The sequence below is a fragment of the Salvia hispanica genome, chromosome 3 (genome assembly GCF_029641045.1).
Source record: "Salvia hispanica isolate PSC_SH4W2 chromosome 3, Shi_PSC_v1, whole genome shotgun sequence".
NCBI lineage: Eukaryota > Viridiplantae > Streptophyta > Magnoliopsida > Lamiales > Lamiaceae > Salvia > Salvia hispanica.
In genome coordinates this window covers 42,333,849-42,348,112 of record NC_142694.1, presented here as the reverse complement: position 1 = coordinate 42,348,112, position 14,264 = coordinate 42,333,849, and the positions used below count along the sequence as shown (strand labels likewise).

At 37.3% G+C, this 14,264-nt stretch overlaps 1 pseudogene across 1 annotated transcript; it reads left to right on the top strand.

Annotated features, from left to right (window-relative positions):
- The first annotated feature begins 8,040 nt into the window (after positions 1 to 8,040).
- Positions 8,041 to 11,661, top strand: LOC125216261 (chaperone protein ClpB1-like; annotated as a pseudogene). Its single transcript, XR_016136154.1, has 5 exons — positions 8,041 to 8,228; positions 8,518 to 9,697; positions 9,784 to 9,965; positions 10,056 to 11,155; positions 11,247 to 11,661. The product of XR_016136154.1 is annotated as a chaperone protein ClpB1-like (transcript).
- The last annotated feature ends 2,603 nt before the right edge of the window (positions 11,662 to 14,264 follow it).

Genomic DNA, 14,264 nt, shown 5'->3' with positions numbered 1-14,264 from the left:
TGATTGATATTCTTCTTTGCGTGCAATCTGAATCCGCCCTCTCGGGAAGCCCAATGTAAGGTGGACATCCTCCTCATCTAGTGTTAGGCGGTCGCCACCAGATAATGGAATCTCGCACCGAGCCAGATTTAACGACTTCAACACCCGGTAAGCTAGGTAACCTGGGTACTCCCTGATGTTGAACTCTAGGACAGCGCCGAATCCCAGTTCGATCACGGCTTCCTTCTGACGGGGAGTCAGGTTTTGTATACACGATATGAACTCGGTTGGGTTTTGACGACAGTAAAGGTGGTCGGCTTTCTTCCCCCTGGGTTTCTTTTTCTCCAATTCTTCATTGCGTGAACTTGTTGCAGCCTCTTCCTCGGCTAACCTTTTCCGCAGTTTCTCAGCGAATCCTATGGGAATAACATCGTCTACGGCTTGGTCAAACTCAGTCCGACGGTGCTTGGAACCTGCCCAGAACAGGTAAAAACATGTTTTAGATCAAACAATCTATGCGTTGAAGTAAGTAATGCACGCCATGTATTTGTCAATGCACAGAACTGAAGCTGTAATTCACAAAACACAAACATTACAGCCTATGATTTGCTAAAGGGATGGATCCCACAAATTCATGCCAAGCTGCCACATAACAAAATTGCCAAAATACCCTATGCGATTAAGTAAGTAATGCATGTCATCTTTTTACCAATGCACAGAACTGAAGATATAATGCATAAACCCAAGCATACCAATACATCACTTGCAAAAGGGATGCATCCAACAACTACATGCCACATCACCACAGAACATAAATTCCATCTACTCTATGCGTTTAAGTAAGTAATGCAAGCCATCTATTTTGTAATGGACAGAACTCAAGATGTAATGCACAAACATGAATAATAATCCACAAAAATGATGGAATGATGCATAACCTTCATTCTGTTCTGGCTGGCTTTTGTAAAGGCGTTGTCTTTTAGTCATTGTATATCTGCGCGACGATAGGGAAAAAATCGGTGAGTTTTCACCCTTAACTCCGTGCGGTTTCACCCAAAAAATGCTGAAAAGTGTAAAAAATGCCCGAAAAAACAAGAATACAATAAATAGAATGCTCACAATACCAACGTCTCCAACAAAACAACAACGTCTTTTTTGCATTACACCTACGGCAAAACCCAGATCCAAAGCAGAGAAGTAATTGTTATATCAAGGATGAACAAAACCCTATCCCTACCAACCGCAATTTCAACTTTCCCAACAAGATCGAGCCAAAGAATTTTGTGCATTATTTCGATTATAAACTAATAATCGATGTTTCAGAGTGTTTGTGACTTCAATCGATGTTTAGGACTGTTTGTGCCTACCAAACAAAAAAAACAGAACCAAACCTCGATTTTGGGAGGAGATGTTTCGACTTCCGATGACGAAGAGCGCGTAGTGATTTCAAGTAGGGAATCGTCCAGCGACGTAGATTCCACGGCGGGAATGGTGCACCAACGGAGCGTTCGCGGCGGCCGGCGTTCGTAGAACTTGATTCTAATTCACCGACCGGCGGCTAGGGTTTTGTGGATTTAGGAGAGAATATTTGAGAAATAGTGTTGATGGGATGGAGTGAGAGAGAGGGGAGTTGAGAGGTCGATGAAAATGCCGCGTTAATTTCGGACCTGCAGTTTCGAAACCGATTATGTAGTATGTTGTTTTACTGCTTTACCCTTTTAATGCAAGAAAATGGACAAATAATGCAATACGGGATCAGATTGTCACTTTTAATCTACTCCATCCATTCCATTAATCTAATGGTTGATATTAAGAAGAGGAAAGACACTTAGGGTGTAATAGGACCTTAATGCTCCCCTATATATATATATATATATATATATTATATATATATATATATATATATATATATAGAATCATAATTTAGAGAAAGCCATTAAAATTGAAGTTTAGACTTCTAATAATAGTCATTAAATAGTATTATTTTGTTATTTTTAATAATTTTTATTCTTATCACAATATAATTTATATAAAATAATAAATTTGAAATACTAATTTCGGGTTTATGAGTACCCGATTAGTTAGGTTCAGGTACCCGCACCGGGTATTAGGGTACCCGAACTCACATACGGGTCGGGTATTGAGTATGATATTTTTGAGATTTTGGGTTCGGATACCCGAATTTTTGGGTTTAGGTACCCGCGGGTACCCAAATTTACATGTCTACACGTATGCATCATCTCATATACAACTTGTAAGTTCATAATCTAAATTAAATGAGTTATGAGAATAATTTTGCTTGGAATTAAAAACCAAAACTGAATTTCCATTATCACATTATCTAAATTTTAAAAATAGTAATGTGAGAAAGTTACGTGGAAAGAAGATTCTTTTTAATTTTAGTATCTATACAATATATACAGGGGAGTTTTGAGATATTTAGAGAAATATTCTTTTAAAATAAAAATTATTATTTAAATAAAACTGTTTTTTAGTAAATATTTATTTGTTATTGATACAGTCGGTCACTTGGTGGTTAAATAAGTGGATACTTATTTGAAGTTAATGAGTTAAGAGAGTTAAGGGGTGGTTAGTAGTTATTGTTTATAGTAATTTTTTTATATTTATCAAGTGAAGAGAGAGTAAAGTAAGAGAGATGAAAAAGTAGAAATAGAGATGTTTTTATTTTAGGAAACGTTTCATTTATAATGAGACATACTCCCTCCGTCCCCGATTAAGAGTCACACTTTTCCATTTCGGTCCGTCCCCAATTAAGAGTCACACTTCATTTTAACCATAAATGGTAGTAGGTCCCACATTCCACTAACTCACTTCACTCACATTTTATTATAAAACCAATATAAAAAAGTGGGTCCCACATTCCACTAACTTTTTCAACCAACTTTTCTTTACATTTCTTAAAACCCGTGCCCGGTCAAACTGTGACTGCTAATGGGGGACGGAGGGAGTACTAAAAAGGAAAACGTTTCATTTCTGATGGGACAGAGGGAGTATGTTTTTCCGCCAATTGTTTTGAGATTCAGTCGATTCCTAGAAGCCATCAGGCTATTCAACAACTTTACAATGAATGCTGCACGTTCTGGGTTAAATCAACATATAAACCTTAATCCTGAGATGGCAAATGAGATCAAGGTCAGATACAATTTGCCTTGCCCTAATCTAAATCCATTTTCAACTACACCTTGCTAACTCTTTTGAAATGGCAGCAAGTGGAAACCCGGATCAAGAGACGGATGGGGATTGGAAGCCATATTTCAGAGAGGCGGCTTAAGTTTGTGGGGTAAGCATTAGTAATACAATTTCTTAATAAGGTAACAGTTACAAATATTATAATTAGGAATATCAAATATTTCGAGTTGATTACAAATTAAATCACGACGGTTTCATTTCATTGAAGACATAACAAACTAATCCATATATTGGCTTTTCACATCTATACATATATTCCTATAATTTGCATGAACAAAATTTATTCGCATCACATATATTGAAATAGTATTATGTAATATAGTATATTGATTTTTTTTTTTGTTTTTGAATATACTCATACATAATCCTTATCTATTTTTTAATTATTTTCATAAAAATCTATTGAAATTTAAAATATTTTCATGTCAATCATCTCTTCATTCTATTTTGTTAGTATTGTTTTTAAATTTTAATTCTTATGATTTTCGTTTTCATTTGGATTTGATTGATTCCAATGAGGAAAAAATATCGATTCTTGATTGAAAAAATTCTCTCTTCGAAATTGGATGCTACTGAGATCACCAAAAGAAGCAGAATGAGTTTTTCAGATCCCACACAACCACCAAATCAGTTCGTATCACCGATGTACTCCGGCGGCGACGACGCCACATACTAGCCGCCATTCTGGGCCGGCTCCGACCAGCACCAAATGCAACAGCATCCCAACAATAGTGGTCAAATGTTCATTTAGTGTATCACATCTTATGCTTTGTTCTACGGATGATCATTTTAATGCATATTGATTATTGATTTTGTTTCTTATTTTATTAGGTGAGGTAGACGACTTTAAATATGACAAACGAGTTATGCTTCAATGTTGATTTGTATAGATTTTTTACTCTCATATAACTAAAATTGTTAGTCATATTGTTCATTGTTAATATTGAATCTAAATTTGTTCAATTAATTTAATGTGTGCATAGCACAGGCGTGATACTAGTTTATATTAAAATAGTGGATTTTATATCAGTATAAAAAAGTGATTTTTTAAATGAAACTAGTATCACCCACGTGCGTTGCACGATCCATTTTTTTTCATTTAAACTTATTTTATACTGTAAACTAATTTTATAAATTCATAAAAATATTATTGTATGAGATCTGAAATCATAAATATATAAAATAAAAAATAATTATTAAAAAAATATAAAATCAAACAAAGAAAAAAAAAGAACACACAAATATATTGAATGGTGATTTTGGCAAAAATATACATACATATTATTATTAACATTATGATAGTTTAATTAAATTATTTATATCTATTTTATGATTAGTCAATATCAATAACTTAATAAAATTTAAATTTAAATGAAAGATATTCGAAGTGTATTGGCATAGTCCATTGTAAATTATTTTCAGGTACAATTTTATAATTCAATCACTAATAATATAACGATAATTCACGATCATGACTAAAAATTGAAATAATTTTTTTTTGCATCCAATTTAACCTTCCATTCGATTCGACATCCAAATTGGCCGTTTGAGCATTGGGAGATATTACTCTATAACTATAGAGTATAGACTCATTCCCATAAATCTCTCCATTTTCTGTAATTGTCTTGTCTAGGCCTGTATTTTCAAGAGAATCCATTCTTCCTTCCCCACGATATACCACTATTATTTGTGTCAAGTTCCAAGAGAATTCATTCTTCCTTCCACACGATACACTTAGAACCATTGATGTGAGTGCATATACCGTTAGACATATTATTCACCTTAATTTGAGCTTTATCATAACTAGTATCACCCACGTGCGTTGCACGATCCATTTTCTTTCATTTAAACTTATTTTATACTGTAAAATAATTTTATAAATTCATAAAAATATTATTGTATGAGATCTGAAATCATAAATATATAAAATAAAAAATAATTATTAAAAAAATATAAAATCAAACAAAAAAAAAAAGAACACACAAATATATTGAATGGTGATTTGGGCAAAAATATACATACATATTATTATTAACATTATGATAGTTTAATTAAATTATTTATATCTATTTTATGATTAGTCAATATCAATAACTTAATAAAATTTAAATTTAAATGAAAGATATTCGAAGTGTATTGGCGTAGTCCATTGTAAATTATTTTCAGGTACAATTTTATAATTCAATCACTAATAATATAACGATAATTCACGATCATGACTAAAAATTGAAATAATTTTTTTTGCATCCAATTTGACCTTCCATTCGATTCGACATCCAAATTGGCCGTTTGAGCATTGGGAGATATCACTCTATAACTATAGAGTATAGACTCATTCCCATAAATCTCTCCATTTCCTGTAATTGTCTTGTCTATGCCTGTATTTTCAAGAGAATCCATTCTTCCTTCCCCACGATATACCACTATTATTTGTGTCAAGTTCCAAGAGAATTCATTCTTCCTTCCACACGATACACTTAAAACCATTGATGTGAGTGCATATACCGTTAGACATATTATTCACCTTAATTTGAGCTTTATCATAACTAGTATCACCCACGTGCGTTGCACGATCCATTTTCTTTCATTTAAACTTATTTTATACTGTAAAATAATTTTATAAATTCATAAAAATATTATTGTATGAAATCTGAAATCATAAATATATAAAATAAAAAATAATTATTAAAAAAATATAAAATCAAACAAAGAAAAAAAAGAACACAAAAATATATAGGGTGATTTTGGCAAAAATATGCATACATATTATTATTAACATTATGATAGTTTAATTAAATTATTTATATCTATTTTATGATTAGTCAATATCAATAACTTAATAAAATTTAAATTTAAATGAAAGATATTCGAAGTGTATTGGCGTAGTCCATTGTAAATTATTTTCTTTTATATAATAGTTGTAGGTACAATTTTATAATTCAATCACTAATAATATAACGATAATTCACGATCATGACTAAAAATTGAAATAATTTTTTTTGCATCCAATTTGACCTTCCATTCAATTCGACATCCAAATTGGCCGTTTGAGCATTGGGAGATATCACTCTATAACTATAGAGTACAGACTCATTCCCATAAATCTCTCCATTTTCTGTAATTGTCTTGTCTAGACCTATATATTCAAGAGAATTCATTCTTCCTTCCCCACGATATACCACTATTATTTGTGTCAATTTCCAAGAGAATTCATTCTTCCTTCCACACGATATACCACAATTATTTGTGTCATGAATTTCGCTCACTCCAAGCCAATGAAATCAATCCCACCCATCTACATGATGATTTAAATTGGTAGTCGGATGGTAAATGTCGTTTTTTTGGCAAGACTTCAACTTCAATAATTAAAAATAACATATTTTCTAGATATTTACATGAAATAATTAAAATATTAAATATATAATTGATTCAATACGATACACTTTTTGTAATTAAAATAAATTTAACATACCATTTGGCTTGTAACTTTTATTTTTAGGATTTATGTACACTATGCTCCATGCCGCTGCACAAACGAAAATTCATCTTTCCGATTTGCATCACCTTTTCTTCCAATAGATATCGCTGACCATTTCTTATCGGAGAAAGAGAACCATCGCCTTTCGGTTCGACGACTGCCACAGCATTACACCTCTTTCTGACGCTGAGTTCGTATCCCCGTTTTTCTTATCCTCCTCGCTTGCGACCGCTGCTTCGCCACCGCGTTAATGATTTGCAGTGATCACGTCGTTTCTCAATTATCTCGAACGACAGTGAACGCGAAATCGAGATCATCATCTCCAGCATATTTTAGCAGACCTGGCTTTTCCTCCCATTAAAACGGCACCGCCACATGCGTCATAGGAGAACTTTGATACAAGAATTATTTTGGAAAGAGTATTTTTAGAGAATTTGCATGCATTGTTTCATGCTAAGAGTGTCTTTAATTCAAATGACTCCTCACTTTTCATATTCCTATATACATTTCTCATTTCTATATTAATCCTTAGCTATGTTAATGAGTGTTGATTGAAAACAAAAAAATCACTGATTATAACACCAAGCAATGGATAGTTAATGCCAATTAGCCACTCTTCATTCTATTAATCAAACACTCACAAACTCCTAGCAAGTTTGGAACAACAACAAATTATCATGGCAAAATCAATCAATTAGAAACATAATAAGTAACAAACTGTAAATCAACAAAAAAATTCAGGAACATACTTCACTCAATGGTGGCATTGACAAAGCGCACTGCTCACCAACCCCATCCTTCTTATCAACCTTCCACTTCTTAACTCCATGTCGATGATCCTCCTCCACGGTATCACGCATCTTCCTCTTTTTTTAACCCCCTATATTCTCACTCTTCCCCTACTTATCCCTCACTTTCCACACATTTTTCTTCCGGTACAACAACTTCTCAAACTTCCATGACTCGTTAATTATACATTATAAAACCTCCCACTCATTATAAAACCTCCCACTCACTTTCCTTTTAATTTACACTCATTATAAAACCTCCCGCTCACTTTCCTTTTAAGTTTAAATTAAATGGCATTCTTTTCACATCTATATAACTGACGCCTATTAAGTTGAATAAATATATTCAAACAAAGTTTTAATTAAAGTATAATATTTAATATAAAATGGCAGTTTTGTAAATATCCCCGAGACTCTTCTTTTATATATTGTATAGATAATATATAAAAATGAATAAACTTCTTGTCTAAAGATAAATAGCTAATTATTTATTCTGAATAATCCACGTAAATATAGAAAATCCCCCACGATAAAAAGTGAATATTTAAACAGAGTAGGTTGAAATTTTCTAGTACACCAGTTTCTAGCAGCGGCTTTCAAATTCCAGATATTTCTCTGGCCTCATCAAAATGGCCGCTTCATCACTCCTCACTCTTCACTTCTTACGCAAACATCAACCATCGCAATTAACACAGCATTCTCCAAACAATCTTTCGACGCTAGATTCATTGAATCCGAAATCGCAACCGCCAGTTGCTGGTGTTGTTTTAAAGGTATGATTTATGTTACATTCTCCTGCATTTCTGTTGATTGATCATCGCGCATACCTAATTACGATATCCGTTGGTATAATTTGTCTTCATGAGGTTTCAATTTAAAAATCTGTAGAAACAGAGTAGCATTATGTCATGAATTTCATCGAACAAGCTGAAATTCTCCCAATTATCGTATGCTTTATGTGTGCGAGCGTGTGATTGTTGTGTTCAAATTGATAATTCTTCGCTGATGTCGCAGTTTTTTTTTTCTCGCATCTGATTACTGTGTTTTTGAATTTCGTTGCAGCATATTTCAATTAACTGTGAGCAGAAATGAATCCCGAGAATTTCACACACAAGACTACTGAAGCCCTCGCTGCGGCTCACGAGCTCGCAATGAGCTCTAGCCACGCTCAATTCACTCCTCTTCACTTCGCTGCAGCACTGATTACCGATGCAAACGGTATTTTCCGGCAAGCAGTGGCCGGGGCAGGTGCCGGCGAAGATTCGGTTAACGCGGTGGAGAGGGTTATCAACCAAGCGATGAAGAAGCAGCCGTCGCAGACGCCGCCTCCCGACGAGATACCGGCCAGCACGTCTCTGATCAAGGTCATCCGCCGCGCCCAGTCGCTGCAGAAATCGCGCAGCGACACGCACTTAGCAGTCGATCAGCTGATCCTAGGGCTTCTGGAAGATTCCCAAATTCAGGACCTTTTGAAGGAGGCTGGCGTGGCCACCGCTAAGGTGAAATCGGAGGTTGAGAAACTGCGGGGTAAGGAGGGGAGGAAGGTCGAGAGCGCATCCGGAGACACCAATTTTCAGGCGCTGAAGACCTATGGCCGTGACCTCGTGGAGCAGGCTGGGAAGCTCGATCCGGTTATCGGAAGAGATGAGGAGATTAGGAGAGTGGTAAGGATCCTCTCGAGGCGGACTAAGAACAATCCGGTTCTAATTGGAGAGCCAGGAGTTGGTAAGACTGCGGTGGTGGAGGGATTGGCACAGAGGATTGTTCCTGGCGATGTCCCGAGCAATCTTGCCGATGTGAGGCTGATTGCATTGGATATGGGCGCGTTGATAGCCGGAGCTAAGTATAGAGGGGAATTTGAGGAGAGACTGAAATCCGTTTTGAAAGAGGTGGAAGAAGCTGAAGGGAAGGTTAATACTGTTCATCGATGAAATACATCTGGTTTTGGGGGCGGGACGGACAGAGGGGTCGATGGACGCTGCGAACCTCTTTAAACCAATGCTCGCAAGGGGGCAGTTGAGGTGCATTGGTGCGACGACGCTTGAGGAGTACTGGAAGTATGTCGAGAAGGATGCTGCTTTCGAGAGGCGTTTCCAGCAGGTGTATGCGGCGGAGCCCAGTGTTGTTGACACGGTTAGCATCTTGAGGGGTTTGAAGGAGAAGTATGAAGGGCATCACGGTGTTAAGATACAGGATAGGGCACTTGCAGTGGCGGCTCAGTTGTCATCGCGTTACATCACTGGTGTGTGTTCAGGCTAGGCTGTGATATTTTGCGTTGTTGTCTCGTATGCTGTTTTCATTGTCTAACGTTTTTTGAGTGTAGTGTAGGACGGCATCTTCCGGATAAGGCGATTGATCTTGTTGACGAGGCCTGTGCGAATGTGAGAGTCCAGCTCGACAGCCAACCGGAGGAAATTGACAATATGGAGAGGAAGAGGATACAGTTGGAAGTCGAACTCCACGCACTAGAGAAGGAGAAGGATAAAGCTAGCAAGGCTCGTCTCGTTGAGGTGAGTTTGTTTTTGCAATTGAGTATGTGCTTCTGCTGCATAATGTGCAGGAATGATGTAATGTATTAACCTTTTCGACTAATTTTGTAGGTGCGTAAAGAGCTCGATGATCTGAGGGATAAGCTGCAACCGTTGATGATGAAGTACAGAAAGGAGAAAGAGAGAATTGATGAGCTCAGAAGGCTGAAACAAAAGAGAGACGAGCTCACATACGCCTTGCAAGAAGCCGAGAGGATATATGATCTTGCGAGGGCTGCAGACTTGAGATATGGAGCCATTCAGGAAGTTGAAGCTGCCATTGTGAATCTTGAAGGTGGTGCTACTGAGAATGGGATGCTTACGGAAACTGTGGGGCCGGACCAGATCGCGGAAGTCGTGAGCCGCTGGATGGGTATACCTGTGACACGTCTTGGCCAGAATGACAAGGACAGGCTGATCGGTCTTGGTGAGAGGCTGCACCAGCGTGTCGTGGGGGAGGATCAGGCAGTCACTGCTGTTGCTGAGGCTGTGTTGAGATCGCGGGCTGGTCTTGGAAGGCCTCAGCAGCCGACTGGTTCGTTCCTGTTCCTTGTCCAACTGGTGTGGGCAAAACGGAGCTAGCCAAGGCGCTGGCTGAACAACTCTTCGACGATGACAGCTTGATGGTGAGGATAGATATGTCCGAGTACATGGAGCAGCACTCCGTTGCTCGGCTGATTGGCGCTCCGCCTGGGTACGTTGGGCACGAGGAAGGTGGCCAGTTGACCGAGGCTGTGAGGAGACGGCCTTATTGCGTTATCCTGTTTGATGAAGTGGAGAAAGCCCATCCGACTGTGTTCAATACCTTGCTGCAAGTTTTGGACGATGGCAGGCTGACCGACGGCCAAGGCCAGACCGTAGACTTCACGAACTCGGTGATTATCATGACCTCGAACCTCGGAGCAGAGTATCTTCTGAGAGGATTAAGCGGGAAGTGCACCATGGAAAGCGCTCGTGAGTTGGTGATGCAAGAGGTGAGGAGACAGTTCAAGCCGGAGCTGCTCAACCGCCTGGACGAGATAGTGGTCTTCGACCCTCTGTCGCACGACCAGCTGAGAAAGGTGTGCCGCCTCCAGCTCAAAGACGTTGCAAAGCGCCTGGCAGAGAGGGGCATCGCCATGGGCGTCACGGAAGCAGCACTCGATGTCATATTGGCCGAGAGTTATGATCCGGTAAGATCCATTGTTTGGTTTCTGCATATATATCGATATGATGTGTTGTGTTGTGTTGTGTTGCTGACTGTGGTGTTATTCATGCTCTCAGGTATACGGTGCATGGCCTATAAGGAGGTGGCTGGAGAAGAGGGTGGTGACGGAGCTCTCAAAGATGCTGGTGAGGGAGGAGATAGATGAGAACTCGACCGTGTTTGTTGACGCTGCAATAGACGGATCGACACTAAATTACCGGGTCGAGAAGAACGGAGGGCTTGTGAACGCAACGACAGGGGAGAAGTCGGATATATTGATCCAGATCCCTAACGGCGTGCGATCTGATGCAGCTCAGGCGGTGAAGAGGATGAAGATCGAAGAGATTGATGATGATGACATGATCCACGCTTGAGTGTGTCAAAAACAAAATGAGAAATATAACTGTACTGTAATATATTTTGTACTGTTCTAATCAATATTTATATATCCCTACTTTTGGCTATATCGAGATTACCAACTAATTTATGTTTGATTATCAGGTCACTATCGTTAAATTCTAACACTAATTTTAATTATTTTTATCTATTGTGAATCAATTTAGAAAAAAGTAATGAGGAAAGGTCAATTTTTTGGTTTTAAATATATAGTTGAAATACCAATTTGTTCAAAATATCCATTTTTTAAAAATAGGTCCATAAAAAATGAAATTCTTGTCATAGGGGTAATTTTTTTATGATTCTGTCAAAAATTGACGGTCAACTCCTGATTAGCGATATTTTGACTGTATTAGTGGATTTTAATTAGTACAAATCATCTTTCTTTCTCCTTCTCTTTAATCTCAAGAACCCTAATTTTTTCTGCAAGAACACACTACCTCAACTCCCAGAATTCTCTTCCAAATTCACTATTGAAAACCCTATGACGAAATCGTCCAAGCAAAACCACCCTTCAAAGCTAAACACCCATTTTCTGACTCGCATGAGTCTCGATTGCTGAGTTAACAATCATTTTCTGACGATGGTGGAAGCAGCCCAGTCTAGAGGAGCCGCTTGACGGTGAGCTGCGAAAAGAGAGACAGGAAAACGAGAGGGTGTAGCGTGAGCAGGAAAACGAATGAGAAAGACAAGGGAAAGCCGTAACGAATAGAGAGAAAGAGAGGGAGGCAGATCTGGAACAGTGTGAGGGCGACGGTAAAGCGTCATCACACGTTGGCTATGACGGAGAAAAAGAGCAGGTAGGGGACTGACGGAGGCGGCCGCTGGAATTGAGACAGAAAATAGAGTGAATTGGTTGGGATTGAGGAGATAGAGAGGATAAGCGAGAGAATTGAGAAAGAGAACCGGCGGCGCCGCAACAGTAGCGGTGGAGGGGCTGAATTTCGCCGGCGGGGAGAGAATTTTAACGAAGGAGAAGGAGAGAGAGATGTGAGTCGTGAATTTGGAGTTTGTCTCTGATTTTTAGAGACGGAGTCGATAAGTGATGAGGCTTAAGCACCACGCCGGCGAAGACAGCGGCGAGCGCTGGAAATCCGTTTCCGAAAGGGGCGTACCCTGGTTATGCCGGCGATTTGCTGGTAGAGACAGGTTTTCTGACGAAGGTGGCTAGTTTTTTAATTTTTTTTAATGCTTAATTTTATTTTATTTACTTAATTATATATTAATATTCTAATTAGGTCAAAATGTGGTTAATTAGTGTTGACCGTTAATTTTTTAACGGAGCCGTTAAAAAATGACTACTTTGGCAATATTTTTATTTTTTATGGACCCGTTTTTCAAAAAGTGAATGTTTTGGACCAAATTAATATTTCGGCTATATATTTAGGACTAAAATTGACATTTAATCAAAAGTAATAGTATATTACAGTTATCTACTCAGAACATATATCTACACTATATTTTCACACATTTTAAAGGTTCATCACGTATACAAATCGGTCAAATCATGTGACCATGACCAATCATGATTCTAATTTCTAACCATACGGGAGTGAGTAGTTGATAGTTGCAATATAAATTGGATTAGAATGGTATTTATAATAAACAAAAATTATTTCCAACTTATTTTTTAATCTTTATATCAATTTTGGTATCTTTTGTTCAATTTCATTGTTTTTTATGAGTTGTTTACGATATTTGCATGTGAGAATAAAAGAGTGCGAGTGATCTTCATTTTTTGAGATTATTTCATAGTTGTGATTTAAAAAAATTATCTCGTAATATTCCAAGCTTGTAATTAGTAATGTTAGTGATTCTAGATTTTCAAAATCCCATCTACTAGTAAATTTTAATGGTGTCCTATTTTGTAGAGCACTCATTTATTTGAACATGTATTCGCATCTCTAAAATTATATCGAGATGATATTCAGTTCAAAAGATTGTAATATTATTTGAATGATTAGTTAAAGTATGATACTTAAAGCATGTTCTATTAAATTTTATTCATAAAATTCCAAATATAGATGATTTATCTTCTCGCTATTAGTCTTAACACCTAATCTCGATTCCATTCAATTCAAAACATGTTAATCTCGATCCATCGAAGACGAAATTATTAATACGCCAATATGAATTGAACTTTGTTGGTTTAAACCTCCAAAACGCCGTCGTTTCTCCACCTAGTATACATCGCCTGCTAAACCGTTATTCTGTTTCTTCTGCTAATTTTTCTTCAAATTTATCGCCATTTTCTCTAAAAAAACCTTCAAACTCTTCCCAAAAATCCACCCCTCTCTCTACACGCATTGTTCTGCATAAATTCATAGCAAAATGGCTTCGCTCGCCGCTCCGTGTCCGAAGGCTCCGTCGCCGCTGGCTTCACAAGCATATAAAAACATACAAATGTTTCATTTTTTATTTTGAAAGATGTTGATTAACAATTGAAAGACTTTTCAAATGGGAAAATATGTCACTCCAAATTGCTTAATAGACTTGTATTGTTCTGCACCTCTAAAAATGAAACATATGAGTGAATTAAAACATCAACTTAATCACATACGATGAATAGTTCACATTTAGCAAAACATATAATCTATGAACCAATTTTCAATGACAAACTACTACGGAAACCCGGGAGAAATATTTGTCTTCTATGACCACCTACTTAATCAATCCACTATCAAATTCTCATCTGAAAA